Genomic DNA, 25255 nt, shown 5'->3' with positions numbered 1-25255 from the left:
GGTTCTTTCACTTCTTACAGTGTAAGAGTTGGCAGTATAACCTAATAATATTAAATGTAATGAGTGAAACTGCATAGTCTGTTTTTTTACATTTTCACATTTTGTGTCATTCCCCACAATTACAGAACTCATTGTTCTGGTCTAACAGGATGAAAGCTCTGAAGAAATAATGTGGTGTGAACTCTAACAACATTCAAAATAGATCAGAAGTATGAGTAATGAATGTCTTTGTGGTGACTATGATTTAATAGTTTAGATTATTTTTGGAAAACATACTAGTTTTTTTTTCCTTCCTCAGTGCATGGGATCAAACTCAAGGCTTTGTAAATGTTAGGCAAGTGTTCTGTAAATTGAGTTACATCCCCAGCCCATAGAGTATGTTTTCATATACTATAAAATATCTCTTAGAAAGGTGGTGAGATAGTAACTGTTAAACGGGAGACCAAGCTGAAGTCTCTCTTTAATCAATGAGTTGCTTCAGATAAAATGGGATACTCTGGTCATGATTGTTTCTGAGAAATAATTGTGTTAGACTCAGATAATAGACCCGTATATCTGAGGAAGGAATATTACCTAGTTATAATGTATTGAATCCCTAGGGTGCTGCTCTAGTTTCTGGGGACACTAAGATGACCCTGTTCTCCAGGAGCTCATAGACGGGTAATTTGTAATAATGCAATACATTTATAGTTAAAAAACAGAGGTTAGTTGAACAATATAAGTATATATGCCAGTTGAACGATATGTAATAGATCGTCTCGTTTTAGCAGTTGCGTTAGGGTTCCTTTTAAGTACTTCTGATAAATCACTTGGCGCGCTCACATGGTATAGATGAGAGCTAGGATTTGAGGAGGTGGACACAGGGACTCTTACTCTTCTGCATCCGGCAAGACACTTTCGTTTTGAGTAGAACAAGGGGAGGGCTGCTGGGAGAAATGAGGAGGGAGGAGGTCGAGGTGGGGCGCGCTGGCCTGGACCAAGGCCCTGCACTCCCCCCGGGCATCCCTCCGGTGACTGTTGACTTTCCTTTCCATCCTCAAGCCAGCGACTTCATTCTATTCCCTCCCTCAGCCCCGCTTCTTCTCTAGACGTTCTTCCTGTTGCCGAGGATGATCTGTTAATAGTTTAACACCTACACAGCCAAGGCTCTTAGGGATAAATGAAAATCCAGAAATATTTATTTGCTTTCCTAGAGTTTAGAGAGGAAAGCTGACATTTGAAACTTAAAGAGAAAGGACCTTGATTAGCTAGATTTGTTACCTTTTTGCTCAAAACTCTTTAAACTTTTTTCTTCCATGAATGTTCTATCTGACTTGCCTAGAATATTCCTGGGGGTTGGAAATAATATTTTGTGTGATTTGGTTACCATCCCAGTACCCCACACAACAAATGCCCTACATAGGTGCTCGTTCATATTTGTCACATGACTTACTGTTATTGATAGTAGCAATACATTTACTTTATTGTTGCTTTGCCAAAATTTTAGAGAAAAATGGAATTGAAGTACTAATCCCATGTTTTGAGTCTGGTAATTAAAGCTCTGGGAGGCTCTTTTGTTTTGATAAGGAGCTTTTTAAGCTCAGATATCATTTTTTTCCTTACAGCAAACAAGTAAAATTGCCGGAAAACTATATTTGAAAATAAAACAGTCTCTGACATGTTTGGCATGCAGGCCCATGCTTATAAAGAATTAACCACTACACACAGAGGTCAGTCTACTTGGGAAGTAAATAAATACTTGAAAGGACTCTTGATGAAGAAAATATTTCATTGCTAGTTTAAATTCATTCTTGGAAAGTCCTTAGGAGTTTTATGACATGCATACATAAAAGGGACCGAAGACAAAATATCCTTTGCGTTTATGTACTGAAAGACTTGGATGGCATAGTCAACTACATATAATAAATGAAAGGGGTTCTTTTTCTAGAAGGAGAACAGGTAGGGACCTCTGAGATGTAGTTACAGTTCTTTAGTTCCTACAGACCATGTCACAAGGCCGTTTTGGTTAATGTCCTGATACTGCTATTGGGCCACATTTTAAGAATCTATGGAAGCAATGGCCTTAATCCTTAGGGCAGATGTATATTAACTGTTTGCAAGTACAAACAATGTGCAAGGGTTTCCTGTTCCATTTACTTTACTCAAATACTGCAGTGTATTGGCCAGCTTTCATTCTCTGAGATGCCTCACATTCACACTTACTTGAAGGAGAAAGGGTTTATTTTGGCTCACAGTTTCACAGGCTTCAGTACATTGTAGGCCAGCTCTGAGGCAGAAACATCGCGAAAGAAGAGAGGAGGGTGGGGAAGGAGAGGGGGAGGGGGAGGGGAGAGATAGGCTGGGGACAGAATATACCCTCAAGGAATGTCCACAGGGATCTACTCCCTCTAACCAGGCCCCACCTTAACACCACACATAGCTTCAGACTCTTCAGTGGATCCAAGGAGAAGTAATCACCTTCCCAAAGTCCCATCTGAGAATACATGAGCTTTTGAGGGGTCAAGTTTTTCTCTTTCAGACTCTGATAATGCTTCTGCACCCATCAAAGTGATTTTCTTCCCTGCCCCATCCCTACGTCCTTTCCACTTTGCTTCATGCCCAATCTCCTATAAAAGGCTAGGATACACTGCTCACACTTCCAAACTCTCAGGCTCTTTTATGCTGCTGTAACAGAATACTTGAGAGTGGAGAGCTCATGAAGAGCAGGAATTTGTATCTTACAGTTATGAAGGCTCCAGTGTTTGTATATGGAGGTTCAAGATCATTGGATTGGCATCTTCTGGGGGCCTCCTCCCTGCACCTGTCATGGAAGCACAAAGAGGGAGAGACAGAGAGGGAGCCTGTGCACGCGTGAGAGAGCATGGGCACACCTGAGCGTGTGTACAAGAGGGAGCCGAGTTCCTTCTCTTATAAGGAACTCATTCCTGAGATAATGAATCCCCTCCTGCAATAATGGCATTAATACACTTCTGAGAGCAGGGCGCTCATCCTCTAACACCTCTTACAGGCCCTACCTCCCAACACCTAGGCGCTGGAGATTGAGTTTCCTACACGTGGACTTTGGCAGAGACGTAGAGACATTCAAACAATAGCACAGACTCTTCAATCCATTATTACCTAAATTCCAGCTGCGCCAGTTCCAGCTTATCACATCCAGAACTGCTCGTGTCTTCCCTCTCCAGCTTGCCTTTCTGCCTGTGTTCCTCCCTTCTTTAATTTTTATTAATCCCTAAAAACAGAAACCTGACAGTCATTGCAAGAGTTTTTCTCTCTTCTTCCTGTGCTTCCTTCTCAGCTTCATCACTGATATTAGTGAATATTTCTTATGTCACAGGGACTTTATGAACTCTCTACCTGTATTATCACAGCTAATTTTACCAGCATCTCCTTGAGTTTCTGTGTTGGTTTGGGGGATATTTTTGCAAGGTGAAACAATATAATACAGGACACATATAAGATTATTTTTAATAGTCACCCAAAGAATGATATAAGAATGCAGGAAATCCATCCACATAATATAGACCAAGAAATCTAGCTGAAGGCCTGGATGCCATGGAACTGTCCTGCCTGAGTCCAGCTGAAGGCCTAGAGCTCATAACAATGCCTCCCATGAATCCAACTGGAAGCCCAGAGCCCACAACAATATCTCATGCAGGCCTGTTTCATGGATCTGCACTGGGAAGGCCCAAAGGTCAGTGGTGGAATCCAGAAAGTCTGGATGGAGGATGCAAGATCTGTGCTAGCAGGCTGAGGAATCTCAGCCTGGAAGTGTAGCCAGGAAGCGATGCTCAAAAGAACCAGAGCTCCCCTGATAGGTACCACAGCCATCCTCAGCAACAGTGAGATCCCACGCTCCTCTGATGATCAAGATGGCCAAGTTCCCATCAGGGATGCCAACACAGCAAGCTTCCCCAGGAGACTGGCAGTGTACCATCTTCCCCTCTGGAGCCAGGAAGTGATGTGCAAGTGAGGACCAGAGCTCCCCCAAAGTGAACCAAAGCTATTCTCAGTGCCAGTGAGATCCTGAGCTCCTCAGAGGATGAAAACAGCCAAGTTCATCAGGAAAGCCAGCGTGACAAGCTCCTCCAAAATAACCAACAGCTCCTTACAGTTCCACCAGCTCTCAACAGCCTTTCTCTGCTCCCAACAGCCTCTCTCAGCTCCCAATAGCCTCTTTAGTTACCCAAAACCTCTCTTTTTCTTCTGCAGTTCTGCCTCTTATGGTGCTGGCCACAAGCCTCAGGGGGGCTTCCCACACCCAGCACCATGTTTACTCAGTTCATCTGGGTTTTACAAACTGACCACCAATTGTCAATCCACTACAGTTACATTCTAATGTGTCTATTTTATAGTCACAGAGACTAATAGCCTCATTCTTACATATGGAAGAGGTGGAGCTAGAATTCAAACCCTACGGTATTACCATAGCCACATTCTAAACCACTACCTTACTATACAGATTACATGTCTGTCTTAGTTACTTTTCTCTCGTTGCTGAGACAAAATACCTGACATCTAGAATTAAGGAAGGAAAGGTTTATTTAGCTCACAGTCTGTGGAGGTTTCAGTCCATGCTCAACTGGCTCCAAGGCAGAGTGGCACATGGCAGAGAGCAACAGTTCATGGCTGCGGAAGATGGCAAAAACAACAAGAGCAAAAGGGAGGAGCAGTGGTGGGCAAGCAGCCTCTTCCTCTCCCTTACATATGCAAACTATCTACCCCAAGGCAGGTATAGCACTCATACCAATAATCCCAGCATTGGATCATGGATCAATCATAAACTAAAAGCCTGCCCCATGACTGCATGAGGCTTTGGGGGGACATCCAGACACAAACCATAAGAGTATCTAAGCATCACCAAGTATCATCAATTATGCTTCTTAAGTATCTTTTGAATCCATACACTGTTTCATCCCCCACCTCCAGTCTAGCCAGACTTTTGTCAAGGTCTACTTCACTGTTGTCAGAGCTATATTACTTCTGTCTCCAGTATCACTTTCTGCCTATCCATATTTATGTTTAGAGGGGTCTTTTAAAAATTACCTTAGCTTGGGGCTGGGGATTTAGCTCAGCGGCAAAGTGCCTGCCTGGCAAGCGCAAGGTCGTGAGTTCGATTCCTGGTACTGGAAGAAAAACAAACAAACAAAACAAAGAAAAATTACCTTAGCTTAAGAATAATTTCTTAACTTTCATCTTTCTTTCTGTAGTATTTGGAATGGTTCAGTCTCAAACTTGGTTTATTTAACTTTTTTCAGTTTGGAGAAAATGTAGCTTGCATGCTGATTACATACATAGTTCAAATATATGGTTCAGTTTTTATATTAAATAGTAGAATTTAGAGATGACAGATGTTCAGCAGCCTCTCTTATCTGCATTTGCTCCTCGATTCTGGTTAAGTCTTCCCTGAAGTAGTCTACAACAGAGGTTAGGGCATAGGCTTTGGAGTTGACCCTAGTTTGTAGCAGAAAATGCTTCCCAGCCAGTTTGTTAGTTGCCCAAGTAATAGTTCCTGTTGCAGTTCCAGTTGCTTCTGTCTCCTAGAAATGGCTAGTCACTATGATGCATAGCTGGTCACTGTGATGCCTATTGTAAGATCCAATCAAACAGCCAAGTACTCTCCCTCTGTACTTCCCCTTTGTTATCCCATAGAAGCTTCCCTCACTGAGCCTTTGGGGCCTGATATTTTGGGAATGATCCCTATCAGTGCCCATCGACATAAATAAATCTGCCTCCAAATCCTGGGTGTCGTTTTGGAGTTTCTGCTTGCTATTGCAAGTTCAGTTACTAACCTTGTCACTAACAGTATAGTCTCTAGAGAGTATTTCTATTTTTATGACTCTCAGTATCTTCATTATAAGATGGAGATTATAATTCTGCAGTATTAAGATTCAGGGAAATAAGATGTACAGAGCACTCAGATGATATTTTGGTTCCTTTTTTAGATTCCTGCAGCTAACATTGAATATTGAAATAGAGCAGTGTCTGCAGAAGGCACAGAGTGGCCAGGTGATTGAAATGATGTCACACTATGTGTTATAATAAAAGCTACAATCAAATGAGCTCTGTCTTTGATTACGAGAAAACAGAGGCATGTAGTAGATATTTCCACATATTCGTGGGGATGCAGAAGATGAATTTGATGTATTCTGTTGTTTCTAGAGATCATAATGGGTATAAAATTAAAGAGTTGTGATTTCTGCTGTGACTGTGAAGCCAGTGGAGTCCTGAGAGGGGGTGACTGGAGATTAATAATAAACTGTCACTAACAGTATAGTCTCTAGAGAGTATTTCTATTTTTATGACACATAGAAAAAAGCTGGGACCGGGTGGGACCTGACCTCTCTGATGGAGAGGCAGCAACAACCCAGCATGGTCTGTGTCTTTATTTATACACAGTGAAAGCGGGGGAAGCCCACGATTGGCCTGAAGGTGCAAGGTCCCAGTGTTTTGCTGAGAACACTGAAAGCAAAACATTCTCAGCACTGTCTGTGCTATAGTTAACAGGGAGGAACACCAAGGCAGAATACCTGTGGGACTGGCCTTGCTGTGCTCCCAATACCTTGTTCATGTGGCTTGCCCCTGGCCTTGCTCTAGCCCTAAATGTGTGGTTGATCTCCAGCTCTGTTGCTCCTCGCAGATTTTCACTAAATAAACAAATTCTATAACAAAGCTACCTCAAAATGACCTGTCCGGGACAGTAGGTATTCCAGGGAAGACCTGATGTCTACAATCAGGGTTGTCAGTTGGGACATTAGTGCTTTGAACACTTAGATCTGTTAACCACTAGCCAGAGCTTCACCAGGAATCTTCACGGTGCCAACCCTTTCTGATGTTCTCTGAGTCAGTTCAATTTTTGCACAACATGTTATTTTCTAGTATATTCCATCTGGGCCATTTACAGATCAGTTTCTGTGGTAACTGATTCTTGTAATAGGTTGCAGTCCTTAAATAATCAAATGCCATGCATTATTCCTCCCTGTGTAGTTGCTTGCTGTCTTGTATATTTCCCCCAAGTGTTAAGTCTGGCCTTTAGGAATCAACATCCTGTAAACCCCAGGAGACGGCCTAATGTTGTCGGCAGCATGGGGCTTATTGCAAACAGCTGCTTATTGTAGAGTGGCGGGGAGCAGATTGTGCCTCAGGTGACCAACATAAAAGGGACCTGATGCGCTGAGCTTTCTAATGAAGCACAACTGAAACAGCTTGCTCTAAATGTCCACCTAGTCGGCATCTTTACCTGACTTCAAATTAGTGATGTTACACATTTAGGAATATTAGGCTTTTCTAGGGATTGCACAGGAGTTGAACGGATCTTAAAATATGTTTACATGCTGAGTGAGCCTGTGTGCAATATCCAGTTTTCACGCTCACTATTCTTGTTCAGGGAAGTACTAGGGAATACTATATCTCAAAAAAAAAAATCAAGGTTTGTTTTTGCTGCTACTGCCATACCTGGTTTAGTTCAGTTTGTTTGTTTCTATTCCAGCCCTAAATTGAGTCTTTCCCTCCTCTCTCTCTCTCTCTCTCTCTCTCTCTCTCTCTCTCTCTCTCCCTTTTTTACTCAAATGAAAACCCTTGTCTTTATGTGGTATTTCGTTTCCAGACCTTTGTTATTAAAAATGTTATTTTTTTCTCCTCCTCTATGCTCCTGTTGTTCTCCCTAAGACAATAACTATCTACTTTTCTAAACTTTTAGTTATATCAATCCATGATTTACATTGTGGTAACATATCAACAATAGGCTTCAGAACAGATGGCATTTTTCTGACTGCTATGAGTGTCAGCTATTGAAGGTGAAATTTAGGAAAATAAGGAAACTGTATTCACATCAAAATAGTGTGCATATGTTATGCTTTATAACATTAGTTATGTTAGGTTATATATACCTTCTCTTCCTGCTTCCTTCCAGGAAGACTGCGAATTTGTTTGGTGTGTGCCAGGAATGGTTTTACACATTTGGGATATGCCGAAAAGCAACGAGGGAAAGATCTGTGTACGGCGATAGAGAATAACAGGAAAGCAGATTGAGGGTTCAGTTTAGTTCTGGTGTTTGGGAAAAGCCTTTATCAAAGACTGTTACAGCTGGGTGCAGTGACACATACCTGTGGTCCCAGCTATATGGGAGGCTGAGGCAGGAGAATTGCCAGTTTGAGAACAGTCTGAGCAACTTAGTGAGATCCTGTCTCAAAATAAAATTAAAGGCCAGGCATGGAGCTCAGTGGCAGAGCACATGCTCTGCATGAGTGAAGCCCTGGGTTCAGTAATAGAAAAGGAAAAGCAAAGCTAGTACATTGAAACTGAAGGAGGCAGCCTTACAGAAAGCGCAGGGAAGAGTGTGGAGACAGAGTGAACAGCACAAAAAGAACAACACAAAAATGTAAAGTGCTTGGCATGTTGCCGGACCTGGAGGGACGTGTGACTGGACCTTTATCAGGGCAAAGCCAAGGAGGTGGGGTTGGATGGTAGAGCTAGGTCATTCACAGCACAGTAGCAAGTCATTAAGGGAGATTTTAAACAGAGTGATGGTTCTATGTACAGCATGATCCCTCTCTGGCCAAATAAATTAGATTGAGGCAAGAAGTGAAGTCATTCACTTAGAAGTGGTCTTTGTTACTTTCTCAGTGCTGAGACAAAATACCTGACACCCACAGGATCAAGGAGGAAAGGGTTACTTTGGCTTACAGTTTGTAGAGGCTTCAGTCCATAGTTGGCTGGAGCTAAGGCAGGGTTCCATAGCAGAGAGCAAACAGTTCATAGTGTGGCAGGCAGAAGTCAGCAGGAGCAAGGAACAATGAGCAGCAAGCCCACCTTCCCTCTGTCTTTGCACTCCATCCGGGATATTGATCGGTGCCACCACACCCAGGGTGGGCTTCCCTTGTGTACACCTAGAGCTGTGCTCATCCCAGTCAGTGGACTAAGTTAGTGCCACACACCCTGAATCCCAGTAGCACATGTCCTAGATCAGGGATGGGGACCTGTTAAAGCTTTCAGTGACACAAACAGCCTGCTTCAGCATACGTACCATGGGTTCACCGCCATGGCCCTCAATTCAGTCAGCTCTGAAAAGCCCCACCTATGAATGCAGGGGGCTTTGGGGAACATCTAGATACATAACAGAACTTTAGGAGAGAGCTGGGGATATAGCTCAGCAGTACAAGCACCTCCCTGGTAAGTGCAAGGTCCTGAGTTTGATTCCCAGTACCGAAAAAGAAAAAAAGTTTAGAAGGGAAAGTAAATACTGTGGTGACAGAATAAAAGGAGAGAACAGATGTATTGAAATATCTCTTTGGAGCTGCACATGTAGTTTTTTGGTTGAATTGAAAGTAGTAGTATAAAGACAGAGGACAGAAGGTCTGATCAGTAAAGTGGATGTTGTGCCACATGAAGGGTAAGTTTACCTCAAGATCATTTTAAGGAAATTGGCCTTGATGTTGTGGTAGAAGGAGCCAGGTATGATTTTTAGAAACAACATGGATTGATATAACTGTCCCTTTAGAAAAAGCACTGTAATTACAGTGTGAAAAATGAATTAAAAATGGAGATAAGCACCAAATAAATATTTGTTGATAATATTCTATAAATATCTGGTATTTATAATAGGTAGTTACATGGATTTTTTACCTCGGTTGGGCTTAAACAATGAAGCACAATTTGAAACCATTAGAGAGTGTTAGAAACAAGGCCTCAGTGAGGATTATTGCTATTCTGTTCTGTTCTTTAAATTTTTAGGCAGTTTGAGTTTAGGTTTTTAGGTGTAGTGGCTGGGTTTTTGAACAATTTTTAATGCTGGAGGGGTGTTAAATTGAAACCAAATTAGATAATTTTTAGATATTTGTGTATCTTTTTGTGTTCAATAAATATTTCTTGATGCAAAAATTCTAACACAGCTGGAATTACAGCAAAAATTAACACATTTAAAACATATTTATGTGGCATGCTCAGTGAAGAGGATCTTACATTTTATCTGTTGCATTTATGGATAATTATAGGAGCATTTTAAGACCTAAAAGATAGTATAGAAATTCAAATGTTGGTTTATTGTTAGTGTAAGATTGTGTATGACCTTTATTTTGTTTTTATTGTTGAATATGTGAAATCAATAAGTTTTAAACAGTATTTTAATATATTTAATATGATTAATATAACTTACAATTACTAATTTCAGTTCATAAAATTAAATTCTAGAGATGTGTTATAATTCAAACCCCACCTTTGTCCCAAACACAAAATTTACTTCTCTGTAACAGTATCAAGTCTCTCTTAACAGTTTTTAAAAAAATGTTTTGGTTACTTCAGATTCTTTCTTAAATACCACAGTAATCATTTTTCTTTGAAAAATACTTGGTTTGGATTTAAGCTCTAGCTTGTGTTTTCTTCAGGACATGTTTAAATATTTCATATGTCATCAAGACTTATTCATGAAGATTTATTCAGGAGTCTTAACCCTAGGAACAGTTTTATTTCTGATCATAATGAAACAGTTTTTTTTTTCTTATCTTTTTGAGACAGGGTGTCGTGTTATATTTCAGGCTGGACTTGAACTCACTATGTAGCCCAGTCTGGCATCAAACTCGCAACAATCCTCCTGCTTCAGCCTCTTGAGTGCTGGCATTATAGACATGCACCACCATGCATGGGTTTGCAACAGTTATTTCGAACGTGTTTCCCAACTATATTTGTGTGCTCAAAGTATGTTCAGACTACATTGAAAATCTCAGTTGGTTTATAGGGGTGTGTGTATGTAAACATGATTTTTTCAAACACTACTTACCTCATTTTCCTATTAATTAAATCACTATGTTTATTGATTTTTTTTGAGATAAGATCTCACTATGTAGGTCAGGTTAGATTTGAACTCACTATGTAGGCCAGGCTGGCATCGATCCTTCTGCCTTAGCCTCCCAAGTGCTGAATTTACAGGCATGTGCCACCCCACCTGGCTGTTTGAATATTATAGTGACATGTGCCTAGAAGAATGTCCTGTATATAGCAGGATCACAATATTTGTTATATGAATAAAATGATTTAATATCTTCATTTTGGTGGTGCTGGGATCAAACTCAGGGCCTTGAGCATTAATATCATCTTAAAAATTCTTCAGAACTTCTCTGACATTTATTGGATGCTAGAATTATCAGAGAGGTTAAATTATGTTAAAGATCACATAATAGGAGAGTCATCGCTAGAATTCACTTATTCTGAATACTGCTATGCATTACTTGAGGACCTAATCTCAAGAAAAATTCAGATACCTCATGCTTTAGTTGAAGATCTAATCTTAAGAAAAATTCTAATACTTCCATTTTAGTTAATGGTTTTGAATTGAGGTGTAATATGGAAACAGAAACATGTACACATCTTAATAGTGCAGCTTGTTGAACTCTTCCAAGATGATGATCCCTCTAACTATCACATTGATCAAGATGAACATTACCTTCTTTATGTTCTCTTCCTGCCATTATATCAGCCAGATGATGTTTCTCTCCATAGATTGTTGTGCCTGTGTTTAAAATGAGCATAAATTGTATTATATTGTAAGTGGGCTTTTTGTGTCTGGCTTTTTTCACTCACCATTATGCAGGTGAGATTTATTCCTGCTGTATGTAGCAGATGTTTAATATAATTGTTATGTCATATTCCTTTGTAAGCTATTCCTTAATTTATGTGTCCATTCTTTTGGTGATAGACTTTTGGGTTGCCTCAAGTTACTGGCTACTGCAAATGAAGCCTGAACTTTCTGAATTTTTCTTGAATTGTTTCAGGGTATGTATGCTCAGCTGTAGGAGACACAGTTAGAGAGTTTTCTGAAGAACTGTATTATATTACATATTTTAAAATATGGTGAACATAAGGGATATGCTTTAAAGAAGTAAGGGTCATATTGGCCGAAACATAGTTTTAAATCCTAAGAAATCTAAAATGATATAATTATTTTGTTTTATATAAAAAACCTAGAATAATGTCTTTTATAATTTTCTTTTTATCCCAGCCTTTTCTTTTGATATAGGAACAAGTTGAATAGATTAGTGTATTATCTGCAGCTCTCATCTTGAAGTACAGAGAGTTCTGTAACAGAACAAAAAATTCAAATGTTCAGAGAACATATTAAATTACTGTAGCTATATTTGTTGCCCAATAGCAGTGATTCTTTTTGGCCTCTGTGCACTGCAGAAATGGTACTCTTGTGCTTACGTCAGGAAAAGAAAACTTTTAATGTTTCAGTTCGTTTAACATCCAGTAAGTTTTTACCCATTTGCTAGAGTTACTTGGTTATGTTTGGCATGTTACAATGAACTGTGCATTCAGTGTTCTGGATACAAAATGGTAGTATTAGTGGTCTGGATAGGATTTGTATCTCTTTGCGATTTAAAATTGCTGGATAAACATAAATAAGGATTATTCCAAATTAGGTTTTGGGGATACATTTAGTTCCTTCTATTCTTTTTTTTTAACGTAGGTACCCTGATTTGAGACTGCTGTTTGATCCCCAGTCCCACTTACTATAGTGTTTGGAAAGTATTCTATAGTGCAGAAAGCTAGCAGTTCAGTTTTCACCAAAAAACCTTCACGGTGTAAGTGTGTGTCTAAAAGGAAAGGCGGAGTTGAGTTAAAGGGTATATTTCAATGAGATAAAGGAATGAATATCTCACTGTTTTCCTTATCTTTCTTTTATGTTCAGTTGTACTGGCTAACTAAAGCAATGTTATGGTTTGATTGCCTGTCTTATAGTTTTTTCCCATATTGTTTCTGCAACCTCAATTGGGTACACCCTTTACTTGACTGGGTCTTAGTTTCTTTATCTGTCAAATGAGGTTGAAGAGCCAAGCTAGTCCCTTCTAGAGCAAGTGTGCATGTATGTTTTTGTGTATTAATGTAGGGGATCAGATATGTTTAATAAAGAGATGCTTATTTGTGTTAATCAAGAGAAACTTGATAAAGAGGCCCCTCTGATATTTTTCTTCTTTGCAAGTGGAAAGAAATATTTTAGAGAAAGAATAGCCATCGTTCTCTGCTAGAGCTGGATGACTGGTGCTACATGAACCGGGGAAGAGAGACCTGCTGAATCATGGCATTGAACTTGGTGTTCTAAGCATTACAATTTCTGATGAATAGTGTCTCAGGAGACTTCTGAAAAATGATACATTCTGACATCCAGTGACCTTTTAAACTAATATTTCTATTATATAATTTAGTTGCTTCTGTTTCCTGAAAGTAATAACATTAGTTTGTACTGAGGTACATAATGATTTTGTTAGCAATTTCCTTTGTGGTAAGTGTTTTTTACAGTAATTTAGTTTGAAGGAAGAATCGTTTATACAAATCAAATCTAGAGAAACTCACCTGTACTATACCAGGATCAAGAGAAAAAAGGTAGTTATTGACTTCTGGGACAGTATTCTTGAGAGTCCAAATATATACTCACATTGACTGAATTTATATTTGAACAGTCTTTCTTAAGCACATCCATGTATGCACACACATGTGATTGGGTGACAAAGGGACAAGAATGTAAGGTCAGGCATATTGCTAATTGTCTCTCAAAGGATAAGCACCAGTTCAAACCTTGATTTCCTTATCTATAAAACAAGAATAATAATATTTCAGAGTATAGTATTAGTAAAATTATAGCCAGAACTATAAAGTATAGTGCTTGAGTCAGTGGTAAGAGATCATCGATTTTCTTTCCTTCACATGTGTGCTACAAGATCCTAAAATGACTTTTGAGTTCTTATAATTAATTTAAATTATTCCTTGCCGCTTTTTACTATTAGTTTTATTTTTCACATCTGATCATTTGATTCATGGCATATCCATGAATTCTTTCTACCAGCGTAATTGATCACTCAGAATGCCTACTCCCCATTTATGTGTGGTAACAGTTTATTATACCTAGAATGACAGGAGTAGGGATGGATGGTTGAACTTTAGTCTTACATGCTCGTCTAAAATACTGACAGTCATAGTAAAAAGAAGTGTGCTAAGAAGAAAAAATAGCATTTCTTTCCCTTTTGCTTCTATTCCTTAATCAAAATGTGTAACTTCCACACGTTGTTCGTATAAACCCTTTGCTCTCCCAACTGATCTTGTCGTTGCTAACAGCTGTCGTCTTTGTGGCTATACAGCTGATTGTAGAACATTCTCTTCTCTGCCAGAGCTGAGGTCCTGCCTGCTCCCGGAAGCACTTTTCTATGCTCCTTCCCTGGCCTTCTTTCTTTATCTCGCCTTGTTCTCTGTCTCACCTACTTGCCACTGAGCACGAGCTGCCCTGTATTGTCACATATCCATTTCTGGGTTCTAACGCTCCCAGTAGATTGCATATAGAAGCAGTCAGTTTTGCTTTTTGTGTCTTTGGTGAACCTCACAGTCCCTCAAGGCAGACTTTTACTGAATGTTCGTTAGTCTCTTTGCTTCTGCTCTTGCTGATTTGACGAAAAGAACGAAAATCTGCTCCCAGATGTATGGTAGTTGCTTGTGTCTTTCCCCTGAGCACCTTGGGGTAATTCAGAAACTTGAGGTTTGACTACTTTGAAGGCAGACTTAGTTGTTTCTGATGAATGATTGATTCATTTTCTGCATCCATTTGTCCCTCTGTCTGTTCATGCAAAGTATTTATTTAATACTGTCATTTAGATAATACACAACATTTTCTAGGGGCCATGAGAAATGGGAAAAATATCATCAGGGAATGACCCTGTGATCATGGTTATTGGCTATTCCTAAATAATTGTTTTCTTTGAATAACTTCAGAGGACGGCCAAATCAATATTTATGTGTTTGTCTAAGTTGAAATAAACCGCTAAATATGATGTAGTATTTTTTAGGATTTTCAGCTTTAAGAAGACTCTGATATTTTCCTTATAGAACAACTGCTGGTCTTTGTTGCATTAGATGGGATTTTCATTTTATTGAAAAAAAATCTCACTGAGTCAGAAAGTGCTGAAGAATTTCTGAAGGCCAAATATTCAAACTAAAATAATGGGAGAACCAATATTTAATATATAAGATGCTTACTATTCTGTATTTTCCATTATTTTTGTTTATTTGCTCTACCAGACAAGACTAATTTTTGTTGGGCCACTTTACCTTGCCCAGTAAAGACAGAACACGGATACCAACATTCTAAAACAGTGAAGAAATCTACTTTAGGGAAAGACAACTTGGTCAATCATTAATTTGAACATGAATTCATTTTTGATAAAATAAAAGAAAGACCTGATAATTAAAACAAGCGTCTTTAATTTTCATGGGGATAAGTAGGAAGTAGCTTTCATTGAAAAAGGAGAAATTATATAACAAAACAGGTAGGCTCAAATGTGAATACACAGGTACAAAGAAGACTAATTTAATATTTGAAATTGAAAAATGCTGCCATTTCAATGAAATCAAAGCACCACTATAGACAAAATAGAAAAATGTTCTATTTTCAGTAGAAACTTGTTGCAGAAAATTTACTGTTAGAGAATTTTTGAGTTGAAAGACAGCATTGAAGAATCTTGCCCCAAATCAAAGATAGATGAAAGACATAAAAATATAGTTGAGACTGAAAAAATGGGTTGTGCCATCATAGTTAAAAGTATCTAAAACATTTTAAACACATTGCATCTTTATTTCTTTATCTACTGTTCACTTACAATAACTTGAGATGAAATTATGGAACTATGTTTGAAATCATTCCTGACAAAAACTCAAATGTGAAATAATTTTATATTGATTTAACAGTACAATTACCTCCTTTTTAGCCACCATAGCTCATACTCCATAGGTAACCATTACCTATTTGGTTTGTGACATTCTGAGCCTTTATTCCTATGTATTTGTATAAAAGTATGTGTGTATATGTAGAGATATGTAATTTTATGATTTTTATGAGGGAGGAAATTGTTCATATTATTGTATACCTTTTAAAAGTTCACAATATATGTTACTGTGTTACAGTATATTTATAGAACTTTCTGTGTTGTGGAGCTCAAATTTATTCTTTCAAACTACTGTGAGTTAATTTGTGCTGTATGTATTGCCTAGTCTTTTTAACTATTTTTCTTATTGATGGGCATTTAGAATCTTTTCAATTATTGCTGCTATCAGCAGCATTTCAGTAAATACTGCTTGAATGTGTTTCTTTGTAATCATGTGTTTCTCTGGAATAAATGATTAGAAGTGGAGATAAAATTATAGGCTAATTTTTAATTTTGATCAGTACTGGTAATATTGCCCTCCAATAAATTTGTACTGTTTTGCATTCACATCAACAGTTTTTTAGAATGACGGTTTCCTCACAATCTCAATAGTATTAGAAATTATGAAGCTATTTAAAGTTTATAATTTTATGGGACAAATATCTTGATTTTATTCACATTGTTAAAATTGTTAGTGATGCTGGAATTTTTCTTCATGGCCTTTATAAATATTTTACTTTTTTATTAGTACATGTTTGCAATATGTAATGATCACATTCATCGTTGTGGGTTGTAGGTACATCTTATGTTTACTTTTATTTCACCTGTAAAGTGTTGATAACTTTTGCTCATTCTTATTTTGAGTTCATTGTTTAGGAAGCATTAACCTTCTTGCATGTGGTGCAAATATTTTTCCCACTTGCCATTTAGCTTTCTTATATTCACACTCCATAGGTGTTTCATGTTTCGTGTTGTCCAGTTGGTTTTTTTTAGTACTGCACTCATACTAGTAGAGGTACTGTACTTGGTTTAGTGAAACTTGGTTTTGAATATTTAGGATTTCTTAACAAGAGAAGGTGAGGGAAGCTAATATTCCTATCTCAGTTGTTCTTGTGTGAGTATTAAAATTATGAATTAGAAAAGCATTGGTGTGGTAGATTGGCAACTGCTGGTGAACTTGTAATCCCCAGCTGAACTGAGTAACCATGGTGCTGGGTGTGGGAGGTCCACCTGAGGGTTGTTGCCAGCAGCATAAGAGGCAGCACTGGAGAAGAAGGAGGCTGTTGGGAGCTGTTAGAAGCTGTAAGGAAAAGTTGGTTCTCTAGGAGGAGCTTGTCATGCTGGCTTTCCTGATGAGCTCGGCTCTTCTCACCTTCCAAGGTGCTCAGGACCTTGTTGTTGCTGAGAATGGCTTCGGTTCACTTTGGGGGAGCTCTGGTCCTCACTCTGAGCATCGCTTCCTGGCTCCGGAGGAGATGATGGTGCACTACTCAGTCTCCTGGAGAAGCTTGCTGCAGTAGCTTTGCTGATGGAAACTCGGCTTTCTTCATCATTGGAGTAGCTCCGGATCTCACTGTTGCTGAGGGTGGCTGTGGTACTTTTGGTTCTTACTTCGAGCATTGCGTCCTGGCTCCTGTGCAGATCCTTCAGCCTGCTGGCACAGATCCTCCATCCCACTGGTACAGACTTTCTAGATTCCACCACTGATCTTTGGGCCTTCCCAGGGCAGATCCGTGAAACAGCTGCATGAGACATTGTCATGGGCTCTAGGCCTCCAGTTGGATTCGTGGGGAGCATTGTTATGGGCTCTAGGTCTTCAGCTGGACTCATGCAGGACATTGCCCCAGGCCCTCAGCTGCATTCTTTGGTCTTTCTTGTGTGGACAGATTTCCTGCACTGTCTTTTGTATATGATTCCTTGGGTGACTATTATGAGTCATCCTATAAAATGTGTCCCATATTAGATTGTTTGCCCTTGCAAAACCCCAGAGTACAACAGTTAGTAAGCGTGCATCTCTGTTAAGCTTGTGGGACCTGGCCTACAACCTCTTCAGCCTCAAAGTCCAAAGACCAGAAAGCTTTTTGTCAGAGCTTTGTCTGGGGTGACCACCAGGAAAGAGCGCCATGTCTGCAGAGGAAGAGATGTGTGTGAAACTTTTCGTTTCCGTTACTGCTTGACTGATCATGCCTGAAACTGACCTTTCTCATGCCTTTTTCCTGTGTACTGAGATAAAATTGAAAAATGAAGGAAAGGCAAGGAATCAATGTGAAAGATTAAAAGCATGATAAATTTAGTAGTTTGGTATCTCATACACTGGGTCAGTCATGGCACAAATCTCCAGAAAGCTAAAGTCCCATGAACTCTTGCACTGTCAGGGTCAAGTAGAAAAAACTACAGTGTCCCTGTGTGCTGGGTTACTGTGCTTGTTTGGCACACATATATGAGACACGGTATTATACTGATTATTTTTACTCTGAATGCCTTTCTGACCTAGAAATATAATTAATTTATTTTTATTCTTTCACTTTGATCGATAGAAATGTTTAGCGCGATGAGTTTTCCTCTGACCAGTGCTTTAAGAATCTTATCTCTAGTATATTTCTTTTTGTTGGTGGTACTGGGGACTGAGCCTGTGGACTTCCATGCTGTGCTATATCCCCAGCTCTTTCTAAAAAAATTATGTATGTATATATCTATATCTATATCTATCTTTCAAGAAAAAATATATATATGTAGTTTGGGCATGTGTTTACCCTTTTACCTAAGAGTTGTTTTAAAAAGTTTAAAAAGTTGTAGGTAGATGGGCAATTTATTTTTTAAATAATAATAATTATTATTAAATTACTATTTTCACTGACATGTGTTCATAGTACACACTGGTTACATTCACTGTGGAGAGCTGGTACAGGAACATGACCTTCCTCAATCTTTCATTTAATCCCTCTCCCTGCATCTCCTGGACACTTCATATAATTACTGTAGTACATAATGATCATATTCCTCTTAAGGACTTGGTGCTTGTACACAGCACTTCCCAATCTCCTGCCCCTCTTTTTGTTTTTTAAATTTCATTTTCCTTCCCTTCCACCCGCCTGACTCCATTTTTTGGTTCTCTTGTTGTGTGCCAAAGATCCACGTTACTCTTTCCTACTGTCTCCTCTTCATTTTGCACTTTATTTATGTTTTGGGGTTCTCACGTAAGAGAAAACTTGTGACAGTTAAGCTTGTGTGTTTGATTTATTTCACTTAACATTGTAGTCTCAAGGTACATCCATTTTCCCACAACTTTCTCTACTTTATTCATCATTATGGCAGAGTAGTACTCCATTGTGCGTAGATGCCACATTTTCTTTATCTATTCTTCTGTTAGTGGACATTGATACCACTTCCAAAATTTAGCTATTATGATTTATGTTGCTATAAACATAGGTTTGTGAGTTTCACTGTGGTATGATGTCTTCAACTCTTTAGGGAAGATTCCTAGAAGGCGAATAGCTGGGTCAAATGGAATTTCTATTTTGAGTCTTTTGAGGAATCTCTATACTGATTTGTATAGTGGCGTTCTTATTCAATTTCTTTTATCTATTTCCTTATACAGAGCATATAGATACATTGTGCTTTATGAGTCAGATAAAGTAGTTTTTTTTGTAGTTAAAATTTTCTTACACTGGTAGGTTATGAGCTTGTACATTTATTGAAAAGACTGATTTGAAAAGACTTTTGTCCCCAAAGTTTTACTTATATTTTATTTATTTTTATTTTTTGATACAGGGTCTTACCATGCAGTTTAGGCTGACCTTACACTCACTGTGTAGCCATGGCAATCCTCCTGCCTCAGCCTCCCTAGTGCTGGGGTTACAGGTGTGCACCACCACGCCTATCTCTAAAGTTTTACTTATAGAGAGGCTTTGCTTTTGATCTAGAGGTCATGTTTGTATTTATGTAGTTACTGGTGTCTCTTTTTCTCCAAATGAAAAATTTAACCTTTAATATTTGTTCTTTTAGCTCCTAGTGTATTTAATTGTTGCCTAATGCCTATGTAAAAAGCTTACCATTTGTTTTCCTGTATTTTGTATCCCATTGCTTTATCTGCAATATTTCTGCCTTTTGAGAACATTCAGTCCTTAATATATAGCATGTCATATAATGTATTTTCTCATCCTTAATCTTTTAAATGATATCTTATAAACCATATATATATAGAGAGAGAGAGAGAAAGAGAAAGAGAGAGAAAAAGATAAAGACAGAGAGAGCGAAAGAGCTTTCTTTCTTTCTTTCTTTCTTTTTTTTTTTTTTTTGTCTTTTTGAGACAGGGTCTCACTATGCAGTTCAGGCTGCTCTTGAACTCACTTTGTATCCCAGGCTGGCCTCAAACTTGCTATGATCCTCTACCTCAGCCTCCTTATTTTCTTACTTTTTCCAAGATATTTGGGAACTTTGAGCTCAATACCTCTGCTATTGTTTTTGCTATTCGGAATACTCTCTGTCAATGAACCATTGATATCACCAACATCCTGAAGCCACACAAAATTTTTTTCAAGAAAATTTCTTATTATGAGATTCAAGTCTGGACATATATGAATGGATATAAAAACTTGGGAGGATATTTTAAATCATTGTACATTTTATCAGACATATTGTCTCTGCAGGTTAGAAAAGTAGATTCTTAGAGCTCTTACCAAGGTCTTACTAATGTAAAAATCAATGGCTTTTTGTCTCTCTGTTATTAATGTGCAGAGTCCTAATGCATTTTTTGTTATTGAATAATAGAACAGTGATCTTCCTTTTAAGTGGGATGCATCATTGACTGCTGTCTTTTTGCTAAGATTATCTGAGACAACCGTGTATGTTTAGTAAGTCCAAGGGCATGTTGAAGTTTCGTGTGGAATAGTTACGTGGGAATCTGCTGCAGCAATCACTCTGCTGTTTAATGACAAGTAATTATCCACATCACTTCCCAAGACATAGATCTCTGTCCTGCCCTTCAGCATTATGAGCATCTTAGCCGTGGGCACGCACACTTAGTCTGCACAGTATCCAGCTGTTGTCACCTTCTTGAAGACACAGCACCCCTCTCACTTATATAACTTAAGTCTGAGTCTTGCTTCAGTGGGGCTTATCCAATATAAATCCCTTCTTTTCTAGTGACCATTTATTTTATATTCTTCAGACTTTGTAATGCTTTTAAAATCTGTGGCCTCTGAAATATTTTTCTGTGACAATAAAGAACAAGAAGGGACAGTTACTTTCCTACTGAGGAAAACTGTATAATCACACCAGTGCATTTCTAGTGATCATTGGATGAGTTCCTGTTCATTTCTAGGTACCATGGATTTCACTGTAACGTTTCATAGCTGCAGTAATATTGTTTGAATTTTGTTCCTTGAATTATATCAGTTTTTGAACATCTTTAATGTTCCGTTGGAACCTGCAACTGAGTTGAGAAGAACCCTAGCTGTACTGATGGTTTTCAAAATGACTTTTAAGAGCTTGTAGGAGAGTACTCTGAGGGATCTGTTCCAATGATGATCTTTTTAAAAAATCAAACAAGTTCTCTCAGTGAGATTGGATTATTGTACTTTCGTTAGTTCTTTTATGACTGAAAGGTCATGAAGTGCCTACTGCAATTATCGTTGATATTTTTCACCTTAATGATAGAATGATGGAGGAAATGTGACTGGGAATAATGCTTTCTTTCTATATTTATTTCCATATATTTTCTGTATCCTCTTCCCTCCTAAACAGGCAGTTGATCAGGTGTGTATTTAAATTTCCATTTTCAGTTTGAAATCAGGAGCTTTTTGATATGAAATCTAGAAAGTTCAGAATTTCTCATATTGTGTACTTCATGTACCTCAGCTTCCATTTCTGACCTAAAAAAAATTACTGCGTAGTAATTTTTCTGCCTAGTTTTTCTACCTGTACATTTACTTTGGCCAAGGCAGAAGATTTGATGACAACATTTAAATTATTAAGATACAATAAATTTATATCCTTGCTTCTAATTTACCTCTGCAAATAGTTTAAATATTTTGCCTTTACCCAGAAATAGTGTTTACAGGTTAAATTTTCCTGTATTTATTTTGCTTTCACTTATTCACAAATTACACGTTTGCTCTGTGCTGAGTTCTGTGAAAGACATTGTTCAGTGTTTATGGATAACATAGATAGATGAAGTGCTAGTCACAGTGCCTTGCAGAATATTTGTAACAGTGACGTGCAACCAAAGGAGTGAAAGACAAGCTAATAAAGGCATAGAAATTATTTTATTATAGAGGTACATTTATGCATATCATTTGCATATAATTTGAGTGAACTCATAGCATAAGTTAAATGGCGTTGTATTTCAATTTTTTTTCTAGTACTAGGGATTGAATTTAGGCCCTTTGCATTATATTCCCAATGCTTTTTTATTTTTATTTCTTAGGGACAGGGTCTCATTAAGTCATTAAGTTGCCCAGGCTGAACTCAGACTTCCATTCCCGACTCAGCCTTCCAGAGTGCTGGAACAGGCATATGTCACCACACCCACCTTCGATATTTTCTTTTCCATAAATTATCCTAGAAGTAGTATTGCATTTTCCTTTGTATTTGGTTATGTTTTATGACTTGGGTTTAGGAGAGCTTACTCTTTTAAAGTGATGCTATTTAACATATTATAATCTATATACCCTAAAGTTTGTTATTAGGTACCTCATTGTGCAGATGCTTATTTGCCCTTTGAATAATTATATATTATTTATATGATAATTATTTAAATTAAAATACGTGGGTGACATCCCTCTAATTTTTGGTAAATAATGAAATCATACTCTGTGTAACTTTAGACTATTGAAAAATACAGGTTTGCAGCCAATTCTCTTTTCAGTCCACATCTTGGGATTTCTTGATTCCTAAATATTAAGACGTCTTATATTCTTTACTGATTGTTAGTGTTTGCTTTGTGTAAGTTTCATACCTAAGTTTCTATGTCAGTTACATATTTCCTTCCTTCCTTCCTTCCTTCCTTCCTTCCTTCCTTCCTTCCTTCCTTCCTTCCTTCCCTTTCTCTCTCTTTCTCTCTCTCTCTGTCTGCCAAAAAGTGTATACACACTTCAGGAATTCACTGTACTAATAAATGTCTGAAAGGTAAGGCCCCCCCCTTTGAACACCTCTTATAATTGCAGCAGTCTAGCTTGTAATAATCTCATGATGTCTCAGTAGATTCAGTATTAAAATATTTATACAAGTTTTTCTTTTCCTGATGTATGTTTTTTTGGGTAGACTGTGTGTGTGTGTATGTGTGTGTGTGTGTGTGTGTGTGTGTGTGTGTGTATGTATTGAGCATTCACATTATTTGTTTTAATTTTCCAATATTTAATTAAAGTAACTTTTATATATGGATTAAAAGTTAGTCCTGTGTCACCACCTCACTATATTTGATGAAGTCTATCAGTACACACACACGCACACTCACACACTCCCCATCTAACATGACCCCAGCACCACACCGCCACCTTTTGGGCTGGGCTGTAGCTCAGAGGCAGAGCACTTGCCTTGTATAGGCAAAGCCCTGGATTAGATCCTCAGCATGGGGAGGGGTTTATGTATTAGGAAAATGAAAAGATCTATATTTTAAAATTTGTTATAGAAAAATGAATTTACAAATTGTGGAAAGTGAAAATATGTATCTGAAAACTAAGTGAATAAGATTGATGTGTGGCCAGTATGTGAGTAGCATCATTTTTATTGTGCTATATATCAATCCCATTGGTGGAAAAAAGATATTTGAAAACAGCAGAGAAATGCTCTGAAGTACAAAATAAGTTAATAAAAAGATGATAATTGCAGCAGCCACATATCCTGTGGCTCTCGGAGTCTTACTCAGGGCTGCTGTGAGTCTGTGAACCAGTGACTCTTTCGGAAATTGTGGTGGTTGCTCGACAAAGAATAGTTACGTTCTGCTAAGAATGGTAGGAGTGATGCTGGATTTGGAAGAGATCTTCTTAACCATGTCCATGATAAATGCTGGAATATTTTGAAACAATATAAGACATACATCAAATACAAAAAGGTAAAACTCACAGTTTCCCACGAGTCAGTTAATTGGAATAATTAAAGAACTGTAGTTCTAACCATTTAGGTGTAATGATGTTTATAGACCAGCGTACTTAGTGTGTTTGTAGTTGTCTAAATATAATTTCATAGTATCTCCTCCACTGTATTTAATGTTCACATTAACTAACAAGTACATATGTCTCTGTGTCTCTCCACAATTTCAATAAAGTAGCAATTTTCATCATTTCAAGTGCTCCGAATATGATCAGTGTACCTTGCTACATTTTGGTGTTTAAGACAGCAGTTTGGGATTCAACATTGAAAGATAAGTACTTAAAATATTTATCCTTCCAGAAAAAGACATAAACATTTTCCTATCTAGTTCTGACTACCTATTCACACTTCATAAAATTCATAGTAGTTCTATCATATCATCTACTAAGTGGCCTGCAGTTGTCTCCCAAAACGTTTTTTGTTGCTTTCTGTCCCTCTAGTATCGGGGCCAAAGTTCACAAGGTTATCGTGTCCTGCATACGTATCTTTGAATAAAATCCTGTGCTTTGTGTGGTGGCTGTGATTGTGAAAAAGAGGTGTCCGTTTCCCAGTGGATATTCGTTCTCTGGGGGAAAAAAAATGAGTGAGTTGCGTAGGAGTTACGTGCAAAGGCACAGCGGCACAACTGCTGCGTCCTTGCGCTGGCTCCTTTGTTGAGCCAAATGGGCTCAACCTTTCAGGACCCAGCAAGGCCAAGCTCCTTTCTTTTTCTCCCTTTTCCACCTTTTGCTTCTCTTTTCCCTTTGTCTTTTCCCCTTGACTTCTACTATTCCACATTCATAAAGTCATGTTGAATTTGTCACTTTATTTCATGACGAAGTATTTTTTCTTCAATGGCCTTTTAAAAAACTAGGTCTTGCTGTGTTGCTCAGGCTAGTCAGCAACTCCTGGGCCCAAGTAATCCTCATCCCCTAGCCTCTTGGGTAGCAGAGAGGGGCTCACCACCATGTGTAACCTTCAGTATCCTTTTTAAAATTTTTAATTTTTGTATTTTCACCTATATATAAATTTTGGATTAAATTGTGAATTTAAAAATGACCTTTTGAAAAATAAAACAATCCTGTTCACCTCGCTGAGATCAATTTAATCACCTATAAATAGAGTCATTTTTATTTTCATTTTCTTTGGCTCTTTCTTCTGGTGTATTTTTGTCTTATTTATTTTCCATCTTTGAGCTGCAGGTTTCATCTTCTTCCTGTTAAGCATCATATATTTGCTTCCATTGGTTTCAGCTTCATTTTGAAAATCATTTACTGTTGAGTTCATCCCATCTATGCTTTTAGCTTTAATTGATATCTTTGCTTTCAAAAATTTTTTTTTCTGTTTGTTATGAGTATTCATCTTTCCTACAGGGAAGTCCTGCAGCCTACATCTATTTCTTTTTTATTTTTAAATTTTATTTTAAAGAGAGGAAGCAGAGGGGGCCGGGGATATAGCTGAGCGGCATAAGTGCCTGCCTGGCAAATGCAAGGGCCTGAGTTTGATTT

At 38.1% G+C, this 25255-nt stretch overlaps 1 protein-coding gene across 1 annotated transcript in view; it reads left to right on the top strand.

The window, feature by feature from the left end:
- The window catches only part of Immp2l (inner mitochondrial membrane peptidase subunit 2), an 852239-nt gene that overhangs the window by 202709 nt on the left and 624275 nt on the right, over positions 1–25255 (top strand). The gene's annotated exons all lie outside the window — the stretch shown is intronic.

The sequence above is a fragment of the Chinchilla lanigera genome, unplaced genomic scaffold (assembly GCF_000276665.1).
Source record: "Chinchilla lanigera isolate Chin_1 unplaced genomic scaffold, ChiLan1.0 scaffold00009, whole genome shotgun sequence".
NCBI classification, from domain to species: domain Eukaryota; kingdom Metazoa; phylum Chordata; class Mammalia; order Rodentia; family Chinchillidae; genus Chinchilla; species Chinchilla lanigera.
This window is presented reverse-complemented; position numbering and strand designations above follow the sequence as displayed.